The sequence below is a fragment of the Cygnus olor genome, chromosome 6, assembly GCF_009769625.2.
Source record: "Cygnus olor isolate bCygOlo1 chromosome 6, bCygOlo1.pri.v2, whole genome shotgun sequence".
Classification (NCBI taxonomy): domain Eukaryota; kingdom Metazoa; phylum Chordata; class Aves; order Anseriformes; family Anatidae; genus Cygnus; species Cygnus olor.
In genome coordinates this window covers 38,439,983-38,467,742 of record NC_049174.1, presented here as the reverse complement: position 1 = coordinate 38,467,742, position 27,760 = coordinate 38,439,983, and the positions used below count along the sequence as shown (strand labels likewise).

The 27,760-nt window shown below is 49.0% G+C and overlaps 1 long non-coding RNA gene across 1 annotated transcript; it reads left to right on the top strand.

Annotated features, from left to right (window-relative positions):
- Positions 1–16,492: 16,492 nt before the first annotated feature.
- Positions 16,493–20,776, top strand: LOC121072600. The gene is made up of 3 exons (XR_005821339.1): positions 16,493–16,567; positions 18,249–18,871; positions 19,910–20,776. It is a non-coding gene; the product is annotated as an uncharacterized LOC121072600 (long non-coding RNA).
- The last annotated feature ends 6,984 nt before the right edge of the window (positions 20,777–27,760 follow it).

The following is a 27,760-nucleotide window of genomic DNA, read 5'->3' as shown; positions in this document are numbered from 1 at the left end:
AATGCAGCTAGGAGGTGAGGACAAGAGACAAAATAAAGTGCACATGTAAAAAATACATAAAACAATGAATAACATAGAGGATGTCAACTTGGCTTTCAGAGATTGCTGTAATGTCTCTGTCCCGAGACATTTGGGGAAGGGGAAGACAAAGTGAGAAACATGCTTTGGGGTATTTTTCCTGTCACCTTGTTAAAGGAACTGATTTATGATGTGCACTTAAACTAGACGGGGCTAGTTTTATTTCACATTTGATAAAGTGTGGTATTTTAGATATCAAGAGGGGATAAAACAGGTAAGGAAAATCTCAGTCATCTTTTCTTTTCCTTTTCTTTTTTTTTTGTTTTACTTTTTTTAACTTTTCTTTCTTTCTTTCTTTCTTTCTTTCTTTCTTTCTTTCTTTCTTTCTTTCTTTCTTTCTTTCTTTCTTTCTTTCTCTTTCTTTCTTTTTTCTTTTTTTTTTTTTTCCATGTGTTAGAATAAGAGAATTAGGTGAACTGGGTAACAAAGTAATTAAATTGGCCAGAAGAAGGAGCTTTCTTTAGAGTTAAATCCAGTAGTCTGAGGACTAATGTGCCACCTGACGTCGTTAGGCTGAAGTACTCAGCAGGCACTCATGTAAATAATCAGAGTACGGTGTACATTGTAAGCAGCTGAAAAATGGATGGCATGTTCCATGCTTCAGAGTACCTATCTATACCCCTATATATATGTATAGGTGTGTGTGTATACATATATATATGTGTATATATATATATATATATGTATATATCACTGGGTGTCCAAGCATCTTCCACGAACAGGTTGTTGCTTCATTACCCATCCCATGGGCTGTAATGTTACGGGATTTATTTATGTATTTAGATGTTTTGCTTGCTTGGGAGGAAAGGCAAGCTTTGGTGATGCTTTCTGTGGCACGTGTGGATGGTGTCAAGTTTATCACAACAGCCTCAAGAACCCCAAGCAGCAGCAAACATCACGCTAAAAGTTATCCGTGTTTTATCCCTCCGGAGCCCAGCAGCTATGAGGAAACAAATCAAAGAAATGCACCAAGCTGAACCCCCTGAGAGGGTACACCCATGCGGCCAGGGTCACGCTCCGGGTGTGCATTAGGAAAACCCAAGCTCTGGTCAGTCCGCTCAGATTTTCACCCATGAGGACAGGAGCTGGTGCGACCTCCTTGGCTTGTGGAGCTGAGCACGTCGGAGGGCTGAGGCTGGACAGATGCATCCTCAGGGCATTGCCTGTTTTTTGTGATGCTGAGACCAGAAATCTCTCGGGCAGGGGGCTGCAGGCCCGTGGTGGGGGCTGCGTGCTGGGAACGTGCCTTGCTCACACCAAACCAACCCGATGGGGCAGGGCAAAGAAAAGGGGAACAGCCCGCGGCTCAGCAGCGCTAGCAGCCCAGGGGCAGCTCGAGAGAAGGCAAAAGCCCTCCAGGTGACATGTTGGAGAAATTCGGTGTTTACCGAAAGAGCTGCTGCTTGATGAGCAGAGCATAAAAGGAGGGCAGAAGGGTGACGGCATATTCGTGCGTTATAAGGTGATTATCTGGTCTGAACTCTCATGTAAAATGTGCCTGGGGACTTTTTCTATTTGAACTAAAGCTTTAGGTCTCGAAGAATAAAATGCCTCTTCAAATCAGAAGATTTCTCAACGGCTGTTTCCGTGGTTAATAACCTGCACCGTTAAAAATGTGCTTTTAATCTAAACCCGAATTTGAATCTTGCAGGCACGGGGCTGTGTGTGCTTTCATCTGCCCGGCTGGGGAGCCCTCCATTATCACATTTAAATTCCAGCAGTAATTAGAGGCTGCGAGCGGATTGTCTCTTCACCTCCTTTTTAAGGAAAACAAATTGAGTTCCCAGCGTCGTTCATTAGCAGGTGAGCTCCTTCATCATCCCCACGGCTCTCCCCTGGAACCGCTCCCATTTAACAATTTCCATTGTGACCCGGGGACAGCACCAGGCAGAAGAGCCTCCTCCACCCACTGCAACGAGCAGGAGTGTTGCTTTTTATATTCCTGCATGAACACATGAAGATTTTGGCCCAAATGCTGTTGCTCAGGGGCTGCCCTGTGGCTAAGCCGTTCCTGTCCCTCCCAGTACATCACTGGGAGAGCTGGCTAAGCTGGGGCTGCCTCTCACCTGCTGAAAACAAGCAAGTTTCTCCGTTTCTCCTTGCAACATGTTTTTGTGCCACCCTTGTTGTACGGCTGGTTGAGAAACAGACTTGTGATCTGAAATGCAGATGGCACTATTAAAAACAAAAGTGACCAAAAGTGAGGAAAGAGAGGCATTCAATTAAAAAAAAGACTCTCAAGTGTGCTTTGATATGATGATACAAGCTGAGTTTTGATTGCGGTTCTTTCATCCCAGTGGTAATCGCCACTGACACGGGGACGTGCTGGGGATTGAGGAGCCTCTGGGACGGCTGCTCAGCGCACTGGGACCGTGTGGATTTAGGCTGAATAGAGATCAGGCCTCTAAAAGCACACAGGAAAATTAATGAGGATGTTTGGGAGGGTAAATTTTGCATCCTCACAAGTGGGAGCACACAAACCCCAAGCAAGCGCGGGGACTGGTAAATAAGACACCCGCTGCGGCGGTGGAGCTCCCCTTTCATTTCTGCCATCTGAGTTGTTTTTTCTTAGCAAGGACCCACTGCTTGCTTCACACAACATAATTACTGCGCAGACTTACAGCACAAACTGTCTCTTTTTGGCCTGCCAGCCCACATCTTGTGTCCTCTGCAGCATCTAACCCCCATCCTGGTCACACCGTGCACGTCCTCCCTGGCTGCACCCCTGGGTGCCCACGTGGGGGCTCCTCCAGAAGAGAATGAATTCCAGAAGTGATGCCACACATTTTAAGTGCTGGACATTGAATATTGTGTCCTTAGATCCTGGTGCTAACTGGCACTGAATTTTGGGGGAAGGGCAGCTGCCTGCAAGAACAGCCGCTCCCTGGAACAGGGCTGGATATTTTACAACATCTGCTGGCTGACGGGAACGTAAGTGGAAAATAATGAAATATGGGAAAGTATATTTTCATCTGTCATCAGTCCTAAAATTTCCATCCAAGGAAAAGGGCTTTAGAGAGTTAAACAATGTAAAATAATGGATGGCAGAAAAAAGCCCACAAAGTTCAGCTCTGCCTTTGGGCGCTGAACAAGAGCCAGAGGTATCAGAGGAACAACCGCGTGTTTCATGGGTGTTTGTCTCCAAGCCTGGACCTACTATTGTGATGTGGTTATTGCGAATACTCAGCAGGAAAGAGGACGTTTTCCAGGCTCTCTCTGCCCTACACTCACAAAAAGAGAGCAAACATGAAGCCTGCAGTGAGCTCCGAGCAAAGTCCCCACCGGGCACCGAGGAGCAGCCACGGGGTCGAGACAGGGCAAATGAAGGGAAAGCCTGGCCTCTGCTCACAGCACCGGGCCTGAGAACAGAGAGAAAACATAAGCTGCACCCCAAACTGCGAAGAAAAGAGGAGAAAACAGAAAAAGTATAAAGGGAAAGATGTTGGATACGCCAGGAGTGGTTAGGCAGGATGCCCACACAGGCCTCACGGGAACACGCTGCTGCTTCCTCCAGGTCAGGCTGTGTATCTGCAGTAACACAACCCCCTGTTTTATTCACATTGCAATGTAAATAATAGAGATATTTATCAATGGTTTACAGAAGTACCTGTCCCTCCGCAAACCAAACAAACCTGCAGTAGGGAGCTTTGATTGCTCAAGATTGAAGCGAGCACAGTGCTTTGAAACCTCTGATAGATAACATTTCAGTGAGCTGTTTAAAAGTCCGCATGAACCAACGCATATAACATTATTTGTACAGTACATATTGCTACAGCGTGTTACAGCAGAGTTTATAATAATTTATTAGGGGAGAAAAAAGCTTTTCCTATTAAAAATTGATTCATTATAAATAATGTATTAAGAAACGCTCCTTTGATTTAAAGCCCATGCTGTTAATGCATGCTAAGTTCTGGGGTAGTTGATGGCAGTAAATCCAGGGAAATCTTGCACATTTGCATCGCGTACAGCCGGAGCCCAAAAGCTGTGGGACTGTGGGACAGGTAAGGGGACACAAGCACTGAACTTGGCTGGGGCTTTTTAACACCGTCTGCTAATTGCACCCACTTTGTTTTGTGCTGTCCTTCCTGCATAGTAAAGCCATATATATTGAAAAAAAAACCCAAAAAACAGTGTCCCCTCCTACCACAAATGTAAGCATTATGGAAACTTCTCCAAGCTCCTCTTCCCCCCCTGTGCTCAGTATATTCCCGATGCACAGCTCATGGGCTGCCCATGGGAGATGTGGGACATGTGCTGAGATGCACAGCACCGAGGGGACCTGCAAAACCAAAGCAATTCCCATGGCAGACCACAGAAAAAATGCGTTTCCCAGCAGAAGAGGTTTCCCCAGGCGGCCCTGTTACACGCTTCCCACTTTGGGGTTTGCAGACGGAGCTCCCGTGGAGGGGCTCCCACACCAGCACCCAGCATCTCTCACCTCTCCCTTCTGCCGGTGCATACGCCCCACATTTCCATGGCTGGGACAAGGCAGAAATGAATGAGAGAATGTGAGAAAGTGCGCTGCACTTTTCCAGACACTTCCTGAAAGCAGCTTTCTCATAAAAACTGATACTTTAAACATTACAGATCTCTGGCTGTGGCAGTAAACATCGACAGAGATTTGTCAGCAGAGATTATGAGTCAGCTCCGGCCCCGAATTTACAAAGCGACTTTTCATTCATTTATTACAAAAAATAGCCCACATCAGTGCATCGAGGCGCAAGCTGCAGGAGCAGATGGAGCGATCCCATGCCTGTGAGCTGCTGGCGACAGGTCGGAGGAGCAGAAACCCCCCTTTAAATACTTTATTAAATTTTTTTGTGGCTGAGGTCTCCTCTGTGTCCTGGCATGTCATGGGATAAAATAAACTTGGGTGCTAAAAGGAAGCAGACGTGCCTTTTCTGTTTTTTTTTTTTTTTTTTTCCTCATTTTGGCGAAAGGCCGGTTAGGATCTCTCACATTCCTGCTGCTGGCTGTAAAGCATTAACCTGGGAACCAGTGACACTGAATTTTTATGAGATGTCATATTCGCCCGGAGTTTGGAAGGGATTGTAATTACCTAAAACTGCATTTCTACACCATTTGTCTCCAAACCCTGTCTTTTCCCAGCTTTCAGCCTGTGATGTTACAATATACCTTTCCTTCCCAGTCTCCCAGGGCTGACAAGACTTTAATTCCTAATTTAAAAAGCACGAGATAGCATTTATTCTCTGAGAATGTGCCGGGCTGTGAGTCTTTAAGGCTTGTTTGTACAGAATAGGAAAGGAAAAGGGGTAAAGTGAATGTTTTCATTTCTAAGACACTGTTCTCTGTAAAACGTGGGGACATTTTTCCCTACTTTGTTTCAGCTAATGAGCTCGTCGTCTCCACGCTTACATCATTTGTAAATGAAAGTGAGGATTTCTTGATGTTAGCCACGAAACTCGGTGCAGTGCTGCAGCAAACGGCCCCTGTGCTGTGTGAGCACGGTGACACATGTGGCGTTACCGTGGCAAGGCTGTCCCAGCGCTGCCACTGCTCCTGCCCCAAAACAGGCAGGTTTTACACCAATACTGCTGAGCCCCCAGGCCCTTGGCCTGGCATCAGGCCTGCGGCAGCCCCGCTCCACAACCCTGGGCTTTGCAGGGAAGTGCCACGGAGGTGGTGCTGAGCAGGGCCCTTTGAAGGTGTGCTGTTCCACCGATCAGATGTGCATGCATTCCTCCCAGTGCTGGGTTGGGGAGGTGGTTTTTACCAGGATGAAAAGACACACGGTGGGACTGCTCATCATTTATCTCCCATCTCCATTATTGTGATGGGGACCTTGGGGTGCACAAGTGCTTATTGCCAATCCCAGGAACAGACACTGCCTTTTTGGCATTAAGTTACTGATCCTGGTAAGGACTATTAGGCTATAATAATATCATTATTATTAATAACAATAAAATCCAGGTGGTGGGAGCTACCCCTGTCCCATGTGTGGCGGTTTGCCCTTGCTGTGGGAAGCCCTGACCAGACCCAGCAGCTCTCTGGTCTCTCCCCAACCCCAAAACTTCGGATCCGGCGATTCCCACCCGTGACCAGCTCCACTTAAAGCCCTCCCCATGGATTAAAACAGCTGGAAGGAGCAAGTAGTGGAAACCCAATCTCAAGGCCTGAGATCTGACAGCGTAATTTCCATTGGAAACCAGCTCTGGAGGGCCCGTGGTCCCCGGGGGCTGCTCCGTAATGGTCTCGCTGTGGATTTCAGGCCAAAAAAGAGCAGGTCAATTGCTCTGTCTTTGCTGGCGGTCGGCCCTGCGGTGCCTCTCAGATGCAGGGGTCTCACTGTGAGCCCTTGCCCACGCAGAGACCACCAACAGAAACTCTCCGTGCTGCTGCTTTGGGCCTGTAAATACCAGGGAAAATTCTTCCCCTCCCCGAGCCCCTTCACGCGTGTGCTGTCGCTCGCAGCGAAGAACCCAGGGCTCTATTTATGAGAAAATTACTTCTTTTTTTTTCTATTTTTTTTTTCCTGACGTAGCTGTGGGCTGCTGGAGAGCTGACCTCGTCTCTGCACAGGTACCACTATAAATAATTAGAGGTATAATATTTCCACAGCTGCGCGCTGCCAGATGGCTCCGCTTCTTCAGGCTTAGAGCAACTTCCTTCCTGTGCAGGGAGAAAAGCCAGCTCTGTCAGGCCCTGTAAACTCATCCCTGCAGGGGCAGGCACGGCCCGGAGACCTGGCTTTGAACCTGGAGGAGAAGGAGCTTCTCAGGGATGGGATGGTGGCAGTGTGAGCGCCGAGAGGAGCCGGGCAGCGTGTGGGAACGTCCCCAGACCTTGTCCTTCCTCCATGCACTAGAAACAGAATTTAACAATGTGAGTGCAAAAGCAGCATCAGCCCACCCTGATGGCTGGATCCTGCCCACCCTGCTGATGCCAGGCCTGGTGCTGTCCCAGCAAGCTGCCCTCCAGCTCCTCCTGCTGCAAGAGCCTGGCAAGTAATCGTCAGGGCTCCTAAGGACACCGCTGCTGTGGGCAGGAACGTGCAGGCTGGTGTCCTGGCTTTTCTGGTCCCACCTCACGCTCTGTAATAAATGTCAGATCCCTGGAAGCCTTTGGGGGGCAAAAGAGGGGAGCCTTTACCTGCTGGCCCACAGGCAACTCATCTTGCAGGGAAGCTTGCTACCTGCACCTATAGGCTAAATAATTTGCTCTTTTCTTTGCAGAAAATCTCCCAGCACACACCCTTGAAAACCTCTTTGTGATTGCACTAGGACACCGTGGAATAGTACAAAAAGTACTGCTTTTAAAATAAAACCGGACGACTCACATCTCCGCCATCCTCAGATTTGTGCATTCTCCTTGTTTCAGACTGAACTCAGGCTGGGGAAGCAGCGGATATCCCTAGCAGAGAACAAAACCTAGCGATCTTCTGAGGTTACGTGTGGCTTTGAGTAGGCAATGTATCAATAAGCCGCTGTTTTAGAATTTATTTAATCTACTCAGCTCCTCTCAGCACTCGGTTCTGGAGGCTCGGCTGAAGAAAATCAAAAAGGTGGAGCGGTGAGAAGTGCAAAAACCTTCCGGGCCCCAGGGCAGCGCCAGGCAGAGCGGCGATGGGAAGTGCATGCTCAAACCGTAGAGGTGGGAGCTCCCTCTGCGCAGCTGGGGAGGGCCTGTCCGCAATGTTTTTAGTGCATAAAATGTGATTTAGGACAACGTGCTTTCTCATCTTAATTAGTATAAATGCAAAATAAGCCCGTGGAAGCGGCGCCCTCAGTTTCATCGCCTGCAAACCGTGCAGGCGCGCACTGCAGCGGGCTGCGAGTAAATCAAACGCGGGCATTCCTGGGGCCAGGCGGAATTAATCCCAAATCCTGACATTTGTTTTGACACATCATCTCCCCATGTGCCGGCACTGCGCGGTAATGTCTTCAGCTCTTTACACGCCGCACCTGGGTCTGCATGTCTGAGATTGCTGCTGAGGTCATTAACCAAGTATGTGAACTGCCTATTTTCAAATTAATAGCACATGCACTCAATCTCTGGGCTCTTGGGCATAAGTTCAAAAAAATAGAGATATAAAACTGGGGTGATTTACTGGCCTTTCCTAGGCTGAAATGATTAATTGTCTGATTTACTGGTTCTGTGTTTCTTTTTTTTTTTTTTAATGCTGAGACTGATATAAGAAAATTAAAGGGAGTACAGAGAAAATGGATATCTCAAATGCCTTCATCGTACTGCTAAGTAGAAAAAAATGATATTGTGATGAATAAATTTTAAACATTAACCTTCTAATTCTTTACCGTGCAGCAGCAAGAACTGCAATCTGCACCCATCTGATGTTAACTAGCCCTGTGTTAAATACACGAGGGATGTGATTCCATCTATGTGGGCAAATAAACCCGGGTTAAAACCATCTCTCCAGAAATGGCCAGAATGGTGGAAAAAAAGCCCATTGAAGTGGACTCACCACATCAGGCACAGCATCATTAGGCCGACCACAGCAGCTCCTGCACTGCTCTGCATGTTTTTGGCTTTGCAGAACCGTGGATGCAGGCAAAAGCTTTTGGGAAAATGTGGGTGCATTGACGCCAAGCCAGCAATGCAGGGGAAAGGAGGCCACGAGAGCACGGTGCTTACTGTCACCTATAATATATGTACCACGACAGGCAGGATATTAAAAATAACTGCTTACACAGCCAGGTCAGCGTTGTGTTCTGCTTAATATGACAGAGGACCAGGTTAGACAAAGTATTGATTTCCAAGGCAAAAGGAGGAAAAAGCTAAGTTCCTAAAAATGCACTGTAGGCTATTGAGTGTTTGTGGGCTTTGCCTTCCCCTGCGATTAGCCCTTGAAATTTGGGATTGTGCTTGCCCTTTTGCATTAGTTTAGGGGTCATCGCGTAGCACCTCAGTATTCAAGGGCAAGCCATCACCAAAGGGGCACTTAAGGTGTTTTAAAGGTGATCTTAAAAGTGTTCCTGAAAGCACTGCCTTTACGGTTGCTCCATGTTTGCTCAGTCATGTCACTGCACGAACCCCAATTAGCAATACGAGGTCTGCCAAATGATGCCAAGGCCACTACACCCACTTTGGATGCTCAAAGGAAAAAATTAAATCTAATTGCATCAAAGCATCTTTCTGATGAAGGAAGAAATTAATTATTTTAAGTCCCTGATGTGCAAAAATTATATATATATATATATTTATTTTTTATTTTATGTCTATTCCCAGGTGGCTTGGCTTGCACGTTCATGCATCCCAGAGCACAGAAGTGGGCCAGCACCGGCCTGATCCCGGCTCCGTGGGAGGTGCAGGGAAGAGTTAACCTCCTTGGTTGGGAACATTATCTGTCGCGTGCCACTACTCTGTAATTATGGCTCTATGCCTCTCAGAAAAAGGTTTTTATAAGAGTCTTTTAATCTAAAAAGTCAATTGCATTAAAACAATGACTTCTATACTTAGATCCCCCTTTATGTGCACACTATTGTGTTTGGTATAAATTTAGCAAATTACATGGAAGGTTTTCTTAGTGGAAGCTTAAAAATATGATTGCTGCTCGCGTGCCAGTAAGCACGAGTAGTCCCCAGGAGCACAGCTCTGCTCCGCGTTGCCGGCGATGCTCGGCTCTGGCGAGCAGCTCGGGGCAGTGGCACGGCCAGGTGCGAGCTGGGACAAGGCTGCTCTGCTTCGACGACTGTCCCGTAGCCAAAGCCACCCTGCTGGTGCTGCTGAGAAGCCCCTGACATTGCTCTAACATTATAGGATAGCGTCACAAAGCGAGATACACGGGATGCTACGGGGGCATTTCGCTCGCACCTGCCTGCGCCTGGAGCAGCGCCTGCTGGATCAGCTCCAGGGACAAAGCTGGGGCTGGGTGGGAACAACACTTTTGTGGCTGGAAAAATCTCCTTGATCCCTTCAAACACCACAAGAAGATGAGATTGCTGCTTGCTGCTGCTGTTCTGATGAAATTCAGCATCTGTCGTTTTCTTCCCTGGAAGCTGGGGATGATTTTGTCCAATGTATTTCTGTCCGAGGTGAAGACGTGTCATCTGCTGCAGGTGCTGGCAGCCGGTCTTGTACTGAAACGTATTTCCAAAGGACAAAGATCCGCGTTAAGAAAATGCAGCTCCTTATTTATAAATTAAGAACAAGTTAACTTCCTTTCTGGAACTGGAATAAACATACACAAATATCCAAGCTTTTTGCTCTGTTGGTAAGCATGACTCAGATTTACACCCTTGTTTTTAGTGAATGCGTGCATTTTGTTATACTGGTGAATCAGACCGTACTGACTGTAGGTTCTGCAAAGCCTTTATAGAGTTCCTTATAAATAATAAGAGCAGCAGCGCTAATGGCTCTTGGGCTGCTGAGGGGCAGATCCTGCAGAGCCCACCTGCTCTGACCCGGACCGCTCGCGGTGGCTGCTGCCAGAGCAGCGTGCAGGTGAGGCGCCAGTCCCGGCTCGTTAGTGCGGGATGTTTTGCAGGTTGCATTAATGAGGCATGAAAACTGAAGCAATTATAAAGCCCATAATTGGTCTGTGCTGCGATCTCACATAGGTAGAGCGTGCTGAAGACTTAGAGATGTTTTAAATCACGTTTTTGTTCTGTTTATACTGTCTGCGAGGGGAAGCACTTTCTTTCCAGGAACATGATGTTGTTTTCCCTGACCCGTGATCTACAATGAGAAGTAATTAGCTTGAAGGACGCGTGGTGGAGAAAAGGGCAGGCTTTCAGAGCATCTCCTGTTTACAGACGGTAATTGATTCAGGGCTCTCCTCGGCACGAGCTCGTTAGGAAGTGAGCGGTGCAGCCACATGTCCCCAGGTATTCCATGCAGAGAGAGGAGCGAGAGTTTTATGGGAAATTCACAAAACCTTGCTTACGCAGGCACGTGAGCTCCACCAGTCTAATTACTCAATTATTTAAACATTAACATGCCATTTTACCAATACTGCTGGGAGGACCGCTGTGTCACAGAGGCCGGAGACGTGGCAACACATTTTCAGACCGAGGCGCTGCAAATCCTGTAGGTGATAAAGCTGAAGCCGTGGATTTCCTGGGAGAACCTCGTTACAGAGCATTCCTCCCCCGGCATTCGCAAGCCAGGCACACGCTTGGTGCTCAGCTGTGAGAGCTGCAGGCAACAAGGGTCAGTTTCCATTCCTGGAGTCACCTGAATCCAAAATGCCAGTGGTCAGTTCCTGCCAGTTCCTCTCCTTGGCCACCCGTGTCAGAGATGTCCCCACTGCTGCAGGTGTTTGTACAGCACCTCCAATTAAAGCCACGCTTCTGATGGGTGTGAATACAATACCCTTGACATTTATCATCAAAAATGTATTTTTGAGGGGTTCTCTGCTTCTCGTAGCTGCTCTCCACCTTTCCGTTTTGGCGGTGTTGGCCTGGCACATCGCTCATGCCACCCCCACACAAGGGAAATTGCATGGTGAGAACTCCAAAGAGCAGGGTGATCCTACCTCGGGTGATTTTAATTCAGAACCACTGCTTTAGGATCCGGAGCCCCAATATTTATTACCTTCCTTCCCAGTTCTCCTCTCCTGAATCAATAGTGCTGCAGGGTTAAAAGGTTCACTGCCTAGATCTTTTATTTATGCATTTATTTTATCCTTCCCCGCCAGGGCAGGGGTTTTAAAATTAAAAAATTCCTTATTCTCAAAAAGCTATGATAAATATTGATGTAGTATTTCAAACAGTGCGTGCACCAGCCGGTCTCTGTGAGGACGGGGAAGCAGCCAGGGCTCGTGTGCTGCAGAGCAGGCAGACGAATGTGGGTGCTAACGAGCTGGCTGGCTGCGGGCAGCGCCACGCATGCCTCTGTTTGACTTCGTCCTGTGGATTGCTTGTACGAGATCAAGTGGAAATGTTGGAGAAGATATCATAATTTCAATAGCAAGTGGCCCAGGGCTTTTGTTTCTAATAAACGGACAAGCTCCTCTAAGCCCGGTAATTAATCTGATGGATCTTTTCAATTTTAGCAGCCCTTCTGTGACATTACTCTTTAATCTGTGGGGCTCAGGCTTTCATTAGAAGTGCAGCCCATGACAGCGAGGCCAAGCTGCTCGAAACGTTGCCGCTGGTCCCCGCTGAAGGGCGTTTCTCTGTGGCTTCTCAGCAGCATGCTGGGGTGAGCGGCTGGCTGCCGTGGTACCGAAGCCCCCAGACCCCTGAACCCAGGATTTGCAGCCCAGTGCTGGAGAGAAGGGCTTGTTGATGGTCAGGATTTGTGGGAAGCATCTGTCCTGCCTCCAGCTTTCATTGCTGAGTTATGGCCTCGAGGACAGGGACGTGATATTTTTTTACTGCTTTGTAGGAAGCACGTTCAGGTAGGTTTCTCGAGCCACCATTTTCCCCACCACTGGCTGGCACTTCGCTGGGGATGGCTGTCACATCAAGACTGACATGTTTCTTCCCAAACAGACAGCCAGGTCACCCTGAAAAGCTGATCTAGCAAAGTTCAGCTCAGCTTCAACACGGGTGAGCAAAGCAACCACCCCATGCATCTTCATCAGCATTCTTTGGTATTTTTTATGAAAGAGACAGTAAGGTGCCATTTTACTGACAGCAAAGTGGCATTCCGCATTTTAGGATGGGGTGGCCAGCCTGGGGTCTCCGTCCCTGATGACCACGGGTGCATTTCTCAGCAGGGGTACTGGTGGTGTCTGCAAGCAGCACAAGGGCCATGGGGCTGGTTGGAGTAAATTAGGCTCTGGAGGAAATTAAATTAAGGCCACCTTAATTCTGAAGAAGGCTGTCGACATGGGGATTTAATGAGGTTTAACTAATCCACTTTAGAAATTAATTCAGATTAATTTTTCAGGGCATCCCCAGGTAGGCAAGCTCGAGGAAAGAAAGGAGAAAGTCTTCCAGTAATTGGCTTACAGATGGGGATTATGCAGAGAGAAATCTTTCAGAAAGCAATACGTACAATTTTAACTGCAGAGCTCCCATTGAAATTAGGCTGAAGCAAGCCTTTAATTGTCAAAAAATGCCTCACCACAAGGCAGGACCCACGAAGGGTCTCAGGGCTTCCTGCCGTCGGGCTCTGCTGGCCGTCACCAGCAGGAGACAGTGGGGCACGCTGCGCGGCTTGTGGCGAGTTCAGCCCCGCGGCCCAAGGGACACGGCGAGATTGAAGACAGGATCTTCACCCTGACAGCTTAATGCATTTTGCATTACGATGCCACGGCACGCTCCTGCCTGTGCAGGAGCCCAGCCGTACGGCTCCTTCCCCAGGTCCTTGTGTGGTGTACAAATCCTGTCCCTCTGCCCTCCTGACCCAAGCTCCTTGTTCTTTACGAGATGTCAGTTGTCTCGAATCTTTCAGAGTCTCACTGAATGGAATCTGATGATAAAGAGGAAAAGAAACCAGGCAAAGCCAAATTTCACTTGACTTAAGGATACTGAATTATTGTGAAACGTAGATGATACCTAAGCCTGTGCCTTTGGCAATGGGCACTGCTTTAGTGTTCAAATAATTTTCAGCTGCTGGCTAAATAACATCCAAAATCCTTTGGAAACCAAAGTTATGTTGCCAGAAGGAAGCACCAACCCACTGGCAGGGCTGCTGGCTCCAGCACCAGCCATCGGTTCATCCACTGGCTCCCCTGTGCTGGTGTGGGGTGGAAGCCGGGCGATGGGGTCAGGGCCAGACAGCACTATGCTGGGACTGGGGCTGTATCTTTATCTTTATCTTTATCTTTATCTTTATCTTTATCTTTATCTTTATCTTTATCTTTATCTATCTGTACATTCATATATACACATACACATGCAGAACAGGCATATATATACTTCCGTATATGTATATACACGTGTAATGTGTGTACATATATGCATAAAAATATGTGTGCATATTTTATATGTACACATATGAATGGTTGTACTTGATCTTAGAGGTCTTTTCCAGCCTAAATGATTCTATGATTCTGTATGCACACAAATATATACATATATACACACATATGGCCGTATCTGTACAGATATATGTCTATAGATTACATAATATAGGTATATATCTACAGACACATATCTATACATATCAATGCATATGTGTATATCTGTGTATAGGTATACAATTTATAGATATATAATTGTAGAATGGTTCTATGTACACATATACATGTGTATGACATTGTGTATATAATGTATGCATGTATGCCTGCACATATGCATATAGCATACACGTGTATATATATGTATATATTGTATATCTATAGACAGGTATACATATACGTATAGATATGCACATATTTGTGGGTATATACCTGTGTGCTTATGTACATGTTCACATCTATACATATATATTTGTATATGAAATGTATACATTTATGTATAGACATATATGCCCTCACATATATGCATATATCTATACATATATGTATGCATACACACACACACAAGGATACACACATATGTGCATATATACATTGTGTACACACACACATGCACGTATCTATACGTATGTGCAAGCACACGTGTATATCTATGTACATGTGGGTGCCCACACGCCCACTCCTCACCTCTGGGTGCATCTCAGATTTGCACTAGAAGCCTGCATTTTGCCTGCCGTAGGGATATTTTGGCAGAGGTCCTGAGTGAAAGGGGCCGGATTGGGAGATGCTCTGCAGTGAGCGTTCACTGCCAAGAACTGATATTTTTTCTTTTTTTTTACAACGCATGTGAAGACTCTCTGGCTCGGGGATTTCAGTGCTGCGTTGCTGGAGGCAGAGGAGCCGCACGCATCTGTATGCCTGCGATGTGCATGCAATCGATACAGCTGCAAGCACGGTGGGAGCACCGCAGCCTCCGTCCCTTACACCAGTGTGCTGCCCGATAACAGCTGCCATGGGGAAGGACCCAGCGCAGGAAAAATGTCACCGTGCAGAGATATGCAATCCTCAGTGAATAAATCCAGTATATTCTATATAAATCTCCCATTACAGCCTGCTTTATGGAATCAGCCAGCGTGCTTCTCCACTTGAGAGACTGTGGAGAGCCTTATTTATTAGCACTGCAACGCAAGCGCTTCACTGTGCCTTTGTCTGCTTTATGGCTTTTGTCACCGTGTGGCTGCCTGGGCGCATCCCTTTGATTTGGGAGGTTCGTCGTTCGGGCTGGGGGGGCCGCATCCAGAACAGGCTGCCCCAGGGCATGGGCAGGAGAGCCCTCTGCTTATGGCTGGCACGTCACAGAGTCACAGGCTTCAGAAACAAGGCGGTGTGCTAGGCCAGTCAGCATGCGGGGGTGCAGCAGCATCTCCCCCATGTGTGAAGGGAAAGGCGAGATGTTCCCTGCGAGTCAGCCGAGCATGCAGGAATGCCTCGCTAGCAGAAGTGCTCTGCTTTACAGCATCATACAATGGTTGGGATTGGAAGTGACCCTAAAGATCACCTAATTCCAGCCCCTGCTGTGGCAAGGTGAATCCTCTCAAGAAGGCTTAATGCATACATTACATGCGTTATCCAATAATTGTCCCTCTAGCCATGAGGCTGATGCGGCGGGTGTCAGCGTTCACATTACGCCATGGCTTTGTCCTCCTCACCTGGCTGTCCTTCGAGAGCTGCAGTGAAACAACAATGCAGCTCTGAGGGCAACGGCGCTGCCCGACAGGCCTGAGGTGATGATAACGGTGCCAGCAGCACGAGGCTTTGACCCAGTGACGCGGCCCTGCAGCCTCCTGGCTTAGCCCCCTGCCCTCAGGAAGGCAGAAATGGCTCTAACAATATCCTGGCTTTCAGGCATTTTCCCAGAGAAGTCATGTTTGATGTTGCTTCTGAGAGCACAGCCAGGGAACAGGACTGGGGATGGACGCTTGGTGCAGATTTATATCCCATTCCCAGCAAACTGGGGGATATAAGGCAGTCTGACCTAATATTATGTTGATTCCAAAGTAATTACATTTGTTATTTGCAGGATCTGTAGTAAATCGAGTTGTGGCAGTTATGTGGATGCTTCACAGAAGCAATTTCAGAGATCATTAAATATATCTTACATTGGTTACACATTACATTAACCCCTCCAGCGCCTCAAGACATATGACATCCATCCACCAAAGAGGCAATTTTTATGGATCTAGATGCCAAAGGCAATCCAACAGAGACAAATCCAGGAAATGTCTGCCATTACTGCAGAGGCCTGCTCCTCACTGTAACAACACAAGGGCTGAAAAGTTTGAGCAAGGCTCGTACAAATGGCAGACCCCCTCTGAAGGAGGAAAGCCATAGCCCACATCCATCCCTCTCATGCCGAAGGCCTGGCTTGAAGAAGGCCGGCTGCAGGAGAAGCACTTTGTCACTGCCACATGTCCTTTGTTCAAGTGGCAAGGGGGCGGGCAGTGGCTTGTCATGGCGTGGCGACCATTTTAGGGACAATAGGAGAGAAGGAGAGCAAGAAGCAGTGTGTAAGGGGCAGAGGAGGCTCCTGAGACCCAGCGGAGTGACAGTCAGCAAACTTCCCCCTGTGGCAGCAAACACCAGCTCACGTTGTCCAAAGCTGTCCCTGGTGTTTTTAACATGTAAGTTAAAATGTAAGTGGGCAGATGTGGCACATTGGGGTGCTGAGGCCCAGGTGAGGAGCTGGTGGGGAAGGAGCAGAGCAAGGTTCGGTGCCATCACGGCTTTTGGCACCCTCTCAGCCCGTTTTTGGAGCACCCTGCGGCTCACTGCTTCTCTGCTGGCATACAGCCCTGGGAGCAGCACCCGGGGAAGGGGCTAACCATGTCCAGGCAGGTGGCCGTGATGACAAAAACAGCAGCTCCAGGTTCTGGCACTAATTCTGCCCTGCTTGGCATCAGCCAGACCACCTGTGGGTGTCAAACTAAACACGAGCTTCACAGGCAGGTGTAAAGGTTGGGGCCTGAAACACCAGCAGCAGCCAGCAAAACGTGTGGGCAGAGCTAGGGGAGAGGCTCTCCTAGGATGCTTTTTGTTTAGTCTGATCTAATTCACCTCTTGTCTAATGTAATGTTTAATGCTGTAATGTGATTTTGGCCAAGCCTCGAGATGTGCACAGCCCCGCCATGCTCTGTTCGCCTCGAGGACTTGTCTTTATTGTTGGGCAACAGTTTTGCCCCCATCACCATCAGTCACTGTGGGGAAAACAATTGGAAGAGGCTTCGTCTGAGGTGTGACAAGCGTCCAGGGCAGCACTGCTCACTGCCTGCTCGGGGGCACCCAGCTGGGGCAGAGATCTCAGGGGACAGAGGGGGCTCTGCATGGGGCCAGGCTGAAGCTCTGGCAGGATCTGGCCCCTGCACATGAAGCTGAAGCTGCACCGTCCTTACTCAAGCCGTGCTGCTGGGTTGGAGGGGAGGAGGAGGTGCTGGCAGGAGGGGTACTGATGGGCTGAAGCTTTAGGCTCCCAGGTATAGCCTCCTTATTTACTCCTGGAGATAGGGTGCAAAGAGAACCCCCTCGGTGCATAAACAACACAGGGAATTTGCAAGTGTGCTCCGCACGCATTGCACAGCTGCATTATTCATGCCCGTGTGGGGGTGTAACAGAGCAGGGCATAAAAAACCCATCCAGCTGGTTGCTATTTGCTGCGAGTGCGGAGGGAAAGGGCACTTGTGCTGGAAATCCCTCCCTCCTCGATGGCAATCAGCGTTTTACAGCCCCTTGAAAGGCCTAGAGTAAGTGATGCCTGTGCTGCTGTGCGCCAGGAGAGCAGTGCTAGCATGGCAAGGATGTCTCTCCTTCCTGTGCTCTCCTGCTCCATGGGGTTTCTGCGTGTCACCGTGTGGCAGCCTTGTCCCCATGGGTGCCCAGGGTCGGGTGTGGGTTGACCCCGAGCACATCTCATCAGCCACAGCCACAAACAAACAGGAACCAAAACCGAGCAGAAGCCCCTTCCTTCCCCGGCACACAGCCGCAGGCGGATGGGGAACACCCACCCTGCAGCCCTAAATCCGACGGAAAATGCAAAGAAAAGGAAAAGGGGAACACACAAAGTGCTCTTTAAGCCTTGCTTGGCAAAACCTCGGGTATCTCACACCTCCAGATGCGAGGCATTTACCAGCCCTTGTGCTGTAGGGATACTCCCCAAACCTGTCACCCTTCGCCCAGCCGGGGGTCGCGGGGGCGGGAGGCAGGCTGCAGCTGGATGTTAAACAAGCTGAGAGCATCTCGAGGTTCCCTTTCACCCTCCTCAAACCACATCTGGTTTTTGTTTCCGCAGCTGACACATCCTCTGAAATGCATCCCTCTTTGCTGGATTAGTCAGATTGTAGGATTTAAAGGGAAAAAACTCATGCACACAATTACTCTGGATCTGAAAACGGTAGTTTTGGAGCAGAGCAGAGCTGGAGGGCCAGAGCCAAAGCCAGCGTTTGGAGATGCTCTACGTGATAAAAACAAGCTATTAAGTAATTGCTGGGAGTGGAGGATCTGAAGGGAAATATTGCATTCGAGAGGAAGCAGATACTTAGTAAAGCTGTTAAACCCTTATTTCTGGGGCTCGGATCCTCAACCAAAGCAGAAGTTGCTGTTGCAGAGCTGTTGCACGGGGCGAGCTGGCCCTGAGCATGGCATGGCCATGGGGCTGGGGGCATACAGCCCCTCTCCTAGGGAAAGCTGGACAACGAGATGGCCCTCAGTGGCTTTCAGATCTCCTCCAGAGAGCTCGAGCAGCCCGGGCAGAGCCCGGCATCACCATCACAGCTCCCTGAGATGCTCTGCACTGCAGCCATGTGCTCCTCATACTGCTCAGGTCGCAGCCAGCATTCACTGGTAATGATTCCGAGGCTGAAGAGAGACCCAGGAGGAACTTCTAAACCTGGCTGCAGATTGCACGCCTATTAGGTACAAACAGTTGCTTTAGAGATGCTAAATATTGATGCTTCCCTCTTCCTTGTCCTCAGGCTGGTGGGGAAGCTGAGTGCTTGCAACCACAAACTGCTGAACTAGAAGGAAAATCCTGGGCCTGAGTTTTTTGCTGGTTTTGCACAGCTACCAAGAAGCTCGCTGCGTGGGTGGATGTGTGCAGCTGGGATTAATTCATCTAGAGCTTGTGGGTCCACCCATGTCACAGAGAGGTCCCAGCCCGCTCCGTGAGGCTTGGGGAAGGGCAGGACAGACTGGGGATGGTTGCATTTGGAGAGCTAGTGACTTCAAAGGTGTAAAGGAACTAATAGGATTTCGTTAAATTAGTGGGGATCTGCTTTGAATGGGATGGGGTGCTGGGGGTGTTCTTCCACACAGCTCTCAGTCTCTTTCTTCCCTTTTTTTTTTTTCCCCCAAACTCACTTTATGAAGAACATATTTCCAATAATGCCCCTGGAAGGAGCACTTGGTGATTGAATGGTCTTGGTGTAATTTGCCTGCCACTGAGCGTAGTGTTTCACTTCTACCTAAATTTGCGCCTATGATTTATGAGTTAATGTTTCCTATTGTAAATTATATTTAAAGAGAAAAATGAGGCGTATTTTTTATTTTTAGAAAACTTAATGTTTATGCTTTATGTGCCATCAGAAGAAATAGAGTATTGCTGTTTTCGGACTATTTTTTCAGCAGGTAAAATGAAATTATTCAGACCAGAGAGCTCTACTTGATATATGAATAGAGTAAAATGAAAAGGCATTCAGGACCTGATCCGAAGCCTCTTTAAATCTTTGAGAGTCTTTTTTTTTTCTTTTTTTTTTTTTTTTCTTGCAATTATTGAGCCAAGTCCCAGCTGTACAAATGGGGTACATGCTGCCTCCATCTTAATGGGGTAGAAGGGCTGGGATACCATGGCTCTTGTACCGGCACAGCTCAGGTTTGAGTTTCCCCCTCTGAAAATGTGAATATTGGATTTCCCAGTGCTGTCATTTAGCCCAATATTTTCCCTTTTGTTGGCAGCTGTAATGGACCTGCAATGCACTTTTCCAATCACATCAATGTGCGCAGAGCCAGTCTGACATTGTGCTGGGCTTGGCGAGACGCAAGCGCCATCACCGACACCTTCCTGGAGCATCCCCTCGCCTTTCTTCTTCCGTCTCACCTGGCACGAACTCCTGGCACAGCATGCATTATTACAGCCATCGCTTTTGATTATATCATCCTCCGAGGTGAGTGCAGTGCTTGTGAAAGTCACCGGAGAAGTCGGCGCTGCCAGAGGAGCTCCCAGGGGCACCAGGAGACCTTCCTTGCCCGCTCCAGAGCTGCTCTGAGCACCCGTGCCTGCTGCAGGGGGAGGCAGAGCGCCCAGCAGACCTGTTCTCATCCTCATCTCCCCATTTTCTGCCTGCACAGTACCCACGGAAGGGCCCTCCAGACAGGGAGTCCTCTGGTGCAGCCACCACTGACCATCGGAGCTTTCCTGACACCAAATTCTCCCATTTCCACTTTCAAGCCCTTTTCGAACATCAACACATTCCCTGAACTTGTGCTCCATTTGCTTCCTCAAGCTTATGAATTGTCATTGTTGAGGGGAAAGTGGCTGAAAAGTTCATCAGCCTTTCCCCTTCACCTGGCATTAACCCATGGGTGCATCCAGCTTTACACAGCCGCTGGTGGTCCCTGCCTGCCCCAGGGCGGATCCAGCTGTGTCTTCTGCCATATTCCACATCCCACATCCCACCTCTCACCTCTTACGTCTCATATCTCATATCTCTTATCTTATATCTCATGTCTCAGACTTTGTGTTTCATATTTCGTAGTCACTTGTTAGAGGCTGAATGAAAGAAAATGGCTCAGCATCGGTGAAACAGGCAAGAAGAAAGAAAAGAAGCGATGTCAGTATTGGTCTGAAATGATTTGTTTCAGCTTAGCACTGTTCTAATCTTTTAAAACCTTTTTCCAAATGTATGCTGAAACCCAAGTGTAACTGCATCACAAGCCACCTCCGTCCTTTAAAACATACTGGAATTAGAAATCATTTCCTTGCTGAAACTATTCAGTGAATCCTACATGAATTGTTAATGGCCTCCATGCAGTTAAGAAGCTGACATTTTAAAGGAAATTCGGTGTAAAGCAGGTTTGAAAATTTCCATTGAAATTGTGGATTCTTCCTCATTTCATTTTGCCTTCCCTGCAGCTTTTTGCAGTTTCTAAGGGCTCCAAGGAAAAACAAAATAAGGCAAACCAAAACCAAAACCAAACGTCTGAAGCCAAAACGACTCCCTGGTCTGCAAACTCTGGCATGGTTTTGCTCCTTCCAAGCGGCACGTTTCTGAAAGCAGCATCTGTGAGGGCACCCCAGGTACCAGTTCCCCAGACAGGGAGGCAAACCCAGGCTCTGCAGGTTTTCTTATCCCTCGTCGGATTTCTTAAATGGATTTTTAGCAAGCAGCTCTAAACCCCGAGTGATCCTGCCTCTGCGTTGAATAGAAGTCCTCTCACAGCCTCGACTTTCAATATCTCTTATTTGTTTCTGTCACATACTTTTAAGATCCTTACAGCCCGGAGAAGCCCGTGACCTCATTCAGTCAGAGCAGAGCAGAGACGCACAGGAACCGCTCCCTCTGCCTGCTCAGCACAAAATCCTGCCGACGTGAACTGGGGAGTTTGGGCAAAAAGCCTTCTTTTGCATAATCTTTGTGATGAAGTTCTCAGGTGAGGTTACATAAATGGCACGCCGCAAGGAAACCAGCAGGTGTTTTGTGTGGAAACTCCCGGAGCTGTGGGGCTGCTGCAGGAATCTCCATCACGGTGGGGCTGCGTCATCCCGCAAATTTGTGGCTGCCTTGAATTTAGGGGGGTGAAAAGGAAGATCTACCATAAAGATCCTCCATCTTTCCCACTGGGCATAGACTAAAAACAAAAAGACTGCCCCGTAGTCCATAATTTAGCCTTCCTCTACAATATTTAGGGTCCTATGTAGATCAAATGGGAAAGCTAACAGGGAAAGCTCCATGCTGGTGGGAGCTGAGTCAGGATCATTTGACCATTGCAGTTTCCCATGGCACAGGTTAATACATGTGCATTAAACCTTGCCTTTTATTCCTAGCAAGGTAGTATCTCTTTACTTAGGAGTTTATAGCGCTGCTTTCTGAAGGGCTGGGTTAAATCTTTTCATTGCACTGCGGCAGCAGCCCCTGCAGCCCTGCAAGGAGCAGGGCTTCTCAAAGTGAGCCAGGAGACGGAGGGAGGAAACCTTCCAGCGTGGTGCTGAGCACTCAGCTCTTTGCTGAGATCTGGCGTTCACGCCGAGGTCTGGCTCTCCCACGCTTCATCCAGAGGACAAAGCTGCCTTTGCAGAGTGCCGGTCCACGCAGAAGCCAGAGGTGTCAGATGAGACACTTGTGCTAATTAATATTTTATGGGGTTATAGATTTTTATTTTTTTTTTTTCCTCAGCAGCTGGTCTTAAATACAGACCAATTTGCAAAAGCGTTAATTAGCCGTAATTACAAAGCATGTTGTAGCTTCTCGGAGGATTTCCTTCTGTAGAACTGCAGGCTCAGCCCCACGCCCCCGTCCCGCTGCACCACTGCTTCCCCGATGGGCCATATTTTTTGGGGACTCCGCTCATATCTCCAAATCGAAGTGGCCACATTCTGCATTAGGTAACAGCAGGGGAGGGCACAAATTGGCTGCACCAGCAGAGCAAGCCAGCTCCTTCCTCCACACACACAGACTTAAAACCAGGGGCTTTCCCCACGCGTTCAGCCCTGACACAAGGCAGAACGGGGACGCTCCCCGTGTCCCCATGGTGCAAAGGGGGGGACCGCGGTGCTGAGCCCCCGCAGGAGCCAGCCCACCTCTCGATGCCCCTTCTAGTCCTACAGACCTATGATTTCTGTTCCCAATTATTTTGGAAATGTTAGCCTCGCTGTTGCCCTCTGTGATTGATGGCAGGCTTTATAGGGAACGGCCAGATTGCAGCTCCAACTCGAGGCAATATATTCGCTATAAATCTAAACGTTGGGACTCCAAACTGCTCCACCGGCTCGAATCCCCCTCTGCGCCCCACTGGGCAGTGTTGCTCTAGGAAGAAAGGCAGGGATGTGGGCATCCTTTTGGGAAGCAGAACTAAATCCTATTTCATAGGGATTGCAGGAGACTTTTCAGCATGCTGAAGTACAGTTTGTCTGAAATGAACATTTCAGCCAACGGATGTTTGCAATGCTGTTAGCGAGCAGAAACCAGCTAAAACAGGGGCTGAGCAGCTCAGGGGAGCTGGGTCGCCCCCAGAATTCACACACGTTTGGTACATGGTGAAGAACAAATCCCTGCCGCTGATAAAGCCCTCCCACCCCAACCACCTCCACAAGAATAAAAAAAAAAAAAAACAAACAAAAAACCACACTTTTGCAGCTTTAAATTCTTCAAAGAGAGCACTAACATGTTAATGATGTTAATGAGCATCCGTGGTGGGCTCAGAGGAGGGATCCTTGGAGCAGCACCCCACGGGGCCGGATCCTGCCCGTGTGGCGGGCGGCACGGCTCCCAGCGAGCGGGCTGCCAGCAGCAGCCCTCTTTTGTGCACGCACACACTGCTCCTCCGCTTCCGAAGGGCAATTCACGAGCTGGTAAAGGCCTGGCGAATTAATAATAATGAGCTCATTTCCATGCCATCTGCTGAGTGCTTGCCTCGGCGGTGCTTGGCTCCTGAGCAGGAGTTTTTCCCCCGCTCCTTCTGTCTCGCCCGCTGGACGTGGCTGGGGAGGTCCGATGGGGGAACACCTCCCGGAGGATCTCCATGGTTTTTGGGAGCATCCCTCCCATGCTGCCTCAAGCCAGTCTGGGTCCTCTGCCTCGGTGAAAGGCATTTCTGGGGGAACAAGCCGGAGAAATCAGTGGGAATTGGGAAAGGGACCAGGCTGCCCCTCCGGCGACACATCTCCTTGCTGTCAGGCACTGAATGATTTGGGGCTTTTTTACACCACTGGGCTGTTCTTGCCTCCTGAAGGCCACGTTTTCTTCTTTGGGGTTAATTTCTGTCCCCGTAAGGCTTGCTGTCAGCAAAACAGGGGCTTTCATTAAAGCAGAGCGTGCCGTGAGGAGATCAGAGCGCAGTGGGCCGGGGAGAGCAGCCTGGGTGAGCAGCGCAGCGCTGCATTCAGGAGGCGTGCAGCCCGCAGCCGGGGCTGCCAGCACGGCTTGCAGAAGAAGCAGAGTTTGCAAAGTGCAGGTAAATCCCTGTGCCCTCAGTTTTATAGAAGCTGTCGATTGCATAAATTTAGCTGAGCCAAAGAGGGCTCTGGGGGATGGAGCCGGCCGTGGGGCTGCTTGCAGCATCCTGCCGGTGCTGCACAAGGTTACCAGTCCTTCAGGTCTGTGTGCATATATAGAGGTATGTTACCGTTATTATTTGCAAACATTAATATTTACATATGTTGTTACATAAGCAATAAAATCACACCTCTGCACATTTGTGAGCATTTTGGAGAGCTCAAGAGCACCGTCACCCTTTGTGCAGGCTCTACAAGCCTCTCCCTTTCCTGCACAGCACAGTCACATCAGCTGGGCATTCAGAGAAATGCCCCCAAAATTAGGTTTTAGGGCCCAAGAGTGATCTGTCATTGACAGAGACCACAGGTAATGGGGAGGGACAGTGGCACCGGGCTGAAGGCGTCTATCCCTGCAGGTATCCCTGTCTGTCTGTCCGTCTGGCGCCGCAGAGCTCGCTCCCAGCACGAGGATGCACCAGGCAACAGCCGAGTGATGGGGAGAAACGTGTAAATACATTTTAGTGCTTTCATTGAGTGTAGCTAAGTGAAACAAAATTCAAATGTCTTCCCATATTGTCCCCGAACTGCCAGGGTTTTTCTTTTTCTCATTACCTTCCTCTCGCAGCTGCTGGTTAATGGGAAGCAGCGATATATGATTTTCCCTCCCCTGACTTATTGTGTGTGTGTATTTGTAGGCTCAGGATATTACGCTGGGGATCTATGGATTGTTTTATTTGGTTTATATGGAATTTGGGAGAGCAGGAAACACATTTAACTCTAATCATCTTGGGAACAGGTCACATAACCCGGAGAGCCATGAACCTTTCATACCAAATCTATATAGCCAGGTGTGAGAGAAAATGAAGTCCATATGTGTAACATGAAATGGGCAAGTAGAAATTTCCTAGGAGCCGTAAATAGGATGTACGTCCACTTTCACCTGATCATGCAAAATTATGGGTAAGCCAAAACAGATCCCTTCCTACAAATGATGTCCATGACTTTACATGACAGCTTTGCCGTGTCTTTTCTAAATGAATCTCTATCACATGGGGTGAACCCGGAGCTGTGGTGCCGCGTCAGTACACTGCTGTACCGGCCTTGGTGTCCCTTTGCTGAGCCCTCCTGGGAAGCAAGGGCCAAAAGCCAGTGGTGCTTTCAGTTCTGGATACCCCAAAATAAATCGTACCAGGGCAGCAGGGCCTCCCGGTCTGCGAGTGCCACCAGCTGCAAGCACAAGTTGCACGATGTTTCTGTGTGACAGTTCTCGGTTAAATCTTGCATTTGGCTCTGCCTCCCATTCAAACTCGGTGCAGACGTGGACATCATGGTCACTGCACAGACGTGGGGTAGCTCCTTCTGCACTGGGGCCGGGGAGCACAGCGTGACAGCATCGCTCGTGCCGCCCTCTTCATGTATGTGCTAGCAACAAGGGCTAGGAACAAGGGCTTTCCTTTGGGAAAGCTCCAACAAAATGCCAAAGGGAAAAAAAAACAAAATCAGGTCAAGTCTAAAGTGGTTTCAGGAAGAGGTCATTAGCCAAGCACACGGCCGGCGCTCCCGGGGGCTTGGCTCTCGCGGCCCCTCCTGCTGCAGGCGCGGAAATGGGGACCAGGTGGGGCCCGCGGTGCCCGGGGGCTTGGGGCCAGGAGTGGGGCCACCGAGGTTGCCCGCAGCCCCCCAAATTCCACCTAACAGGGCGAGGAGCGTGGCTGGTGCTGCTTCTGCCCGAGCCAGCACACAGCCGGGGGCACCGGGCAGGTGCCGGCGCTGCGCGGCAGCCGGAGTCGCTGATGGGTTTCCCACAATTTGGTACACCGTGGCTGTAATTTACCCCCTAAACTGAATAATGTGCTTCTCTTTTTTTAGACTATTATCCTTAAATATTCTGTTTTTGCTGGTTCTGAAGCCCAGCCACCTTTCCGACTGTAAAATCTGCTGCTTGGCACTGCGTAAATGCACAGAAAAGGGCAGAAACACCCTCAAAAAGTTTATCTGCTACAAGCAAAGGGCACAATCCTCAACGAGTCACCCTGCTTTTATCCCCTTCTCTCCATAACACACTCCTTTATAAATATTAAACAGGAAAAAGGAGGCTCTACTCGTCGAAGTAGCCCGTATTTAATGAAAATATTGGCAGTGCTCCTGAAAGCGGTGCTGCTTGCATTCAGCTGCATCTACAGCCTGTGGGAGAAGGCAGAGCTGAACTTTGCAGCCAGTTTGCCAAGTTTTGGTCACAGAAGCCTGCAGAGAACGGGCACCTGAGACGATTTATTTGGGCATTTGGGATGTGTGGGCTGACAAAGAAATAACCTTCCAGTGCCTCGGTGCCCGCGGACGGGCGCTTCCCGGTCTCACCGTGCCTTTCCTGATCCCTGCCGCCAGCCATCCCAGCCAGTTGCCAAAGGGAAATAAACAGATGGAACAGTTTTCCATAAAAATGCAAATAGGTTGTAAAAATGTCTCCAAAATCTAAATACTCTGTGAGAATGCGCCAGCTCGGATGAATATTTTGACAAGAAAAAGCGAAAGAAAGAAGAATAAGTTAAATGATGTCAGGACAAATTGTTTGGGTTTCTGTGATAAAATGTTGCTGAAAAAGCTATAGTTTATTTAATGAAGGCATATGTGCCACACTTAACAATACAGGAGTCTATACAAAAGTAAATTCAGAAGTCAAACCGGAATGGGTTTCGGTGTTACGAAAATAACATCATTCGCTGTCGTAAACTGATTTTTCCCTGAGTTCTTTTTTTTGTTTCTTGGTCTGCTCCTTTTTATTTTTTGTTTTATTATTTTTTTTCCCAATAAAAGCAGGAGATGAGACTCTGGTGCTTGGTCCTGGCCAGGGGACCTCAGCCTGGCAGCAGCAGCCCGGGATGCCTGGGAGCTGACGCGGCGCTGCCAGGGCGTGTGTGGTCAGCAGCCCCTAACAGGCCCTGTCTGAATAGGAAAAACAAACCGTTTAGCTTTCTGGCTTGCTTGTGCTGCGATCTTTTCCAAGTAATTGGGCTCAACTGTAATTTTGCTGTTTTCCTCCCCCGGCACACAAAGGCGTTTGTGTCGGCGGCGGGAGGGTTGGATGCGGCACGGGTTGAGGAGCTCCCAGTGCGACGTGCAGCGCCCAGATGGGATAAATGGGCCCTTTGTGAGGCCACCATTGTTCATTTCTTCTGCTGAAAAGATGCTGCCTGTCCTCCGTGTGTTATTTTCTTGCTTTTATTCACGTTTTGTTTAGCATTCATGAGCCCGGTGTCTCCAACAGCTGCCCGTGGGGATGCAGGGAGCTGCGGGAGCCGGGACATCTCCCTGCACACTGACACCCAGCACCACGGTGCTCAGCAGATGAGCAGGACCTGGGACATGGGGGCACCCCGGGGACACTCAGCTGCTGTCACCTAGGGGAATGTCCCCACGGCCACACCGAGGCTGGAGGAGGCTGGGGCTCTCCAGAGGCTCCCTCCGAATGGCTCCGGCGGGGTTGGCTCTGCCGCAGGCCGCCCTCCCACAAGCTGCCTGCACGTTTTGGGCGATGCTGCAGGACATGGCAAGGCGTCTCTCATGTCAGCGATGATCTTTCTGTCCCTAATTTGGCA